The sequence below is a fragment of the Antechinus flavipes genome, chromosome 2, assembly GCF_016432865.1.
Source record: "Antechinus flavipes isolate AdamAnt ecotype Samford, QLD, Australia chromosome 2, AdamAnt_v2, whole genome shotgun sequence".
NCBI lineage: Eukaryota > Metazoa > Chordata > Mammalia > Dasyuromorphia > Dasyuridae > Antechinus > Antechinus flavipes.
Genome location: NC_067399.1, coordinates 446,236,121 through 446,237,336, shown reverse-complemented (window position 1 = coordinate 446,237,336; position 1,216 = coordinate 446,236,121). Strand labels below are relative to the sequence as shown.

The window sequence follows — 1,216 nt, the reverse complement described above, 5'->3', positions numbered from 1 at the left end:
AGATTCAGAAAAGGTCTAGACAAAGGGCAATGAAAAATGTGAGGAGGCATATGATAGTAGAAAGATGGTAGAATCTAGAGCCAGAATAGGGTATACATTTTCTGATGTTAACAAGTATTCATTTCTTTTGCTTAATGACACTTATATGGTATGAGAGCGAGATATTGGGAGACAGAGAGACATAAGGGAGAGACAGAAATAGAAAGAGATACATAGAGAGAGAGAGGGAGGAAGGGAGGGAATGAGGAAGAAGATGGAGCTATATGATAACATAGAGATATAACGAAAAAAAAGAGTTTTTTTTTTTTTTCATAAATTGGCAACAAGTTAGAAAAGGTTGGGAACACAGGAATCAAAGAGGGGATGGGAGGAAGGAAGAGACAAGGAGACCAGAGCATCTCATCTGTATCTCCTCTACTGGAGGTTGATCCTTATTTCTGAGCCCTGATCCAGGGCACCAAATGAAGTACATTACAAGATGGAGTTCCAGGGGGTACAATTTTAGGAAGACATTAAGGAGTGGCCAGAGTTACACATCAAACCCAAGATGGGGTTATGTTTCTCCCTGGACAAGCAGCACCTCTGCCTTTTATGGAGCTGAAGCATTTCAGCTCTTCTGAAACATTCTCAAACTTAAAAATCTTTGTGCTAAAGAATTCTTTTGTCACCCTTCTAACTTCTTGTACTTTCCTTCTAATTTCTTTGAATATGCATTCTTTTTCTGACTGCCTACTCAAGAACTGTTACTTGTTCCTCATTTAAGGTGATCTGATCCAGATAAGGCTCAAGTACTGCATATTTCTGGTTTAGGTCCTTTAGGTTTGTATTTCTTTTTACTACAATATATTTCATTCCTAGATATCTCAAACTGGTTAATTTGCTCATATTTTCCAGAAGTTTATAGTTTTCATTGGTGTTTATCAGTTTGCTGATCAGATAGGAGGCTATCTTGGAGAACATGTCCTGGCACACTCCTATAAAGCCCACTTTGGGGGAGGGGTAGGTCTGTGGTCTATCTTAACCACTGCCTTGTGGAGGTGGGGAGAAAGAAGGAAGGAGACAGAATGAAGGGAAGGATGGGAATGAGAGAGGGGTGGGGCAAGGGAAGAAGAAGGAGGGAGAGGGGAAGGGGAGGGGAAAGAAAAAAGAGAAGAAGAGGGGAAGGGGAAGGGGAAGGAGAAGAGAAAGGGAAAGGGGAATGGAAGAAGGGAAGGAT

General features: G+C 41.1%; 1 pseudogene; it reads right to left on the bottom strand.

The window, feature by feature from the left end:
* Positions 1-664: 664 nt before the first annotated feature.
* On the bottom strand, positions 665-960 carry LOC127546768 (biogenesis of lysosome-related organelles complex 1 subunit 2-like; annotated as a pseudogene).
* Positions 961-1,216: the final 256 nt, after the last annotated feature.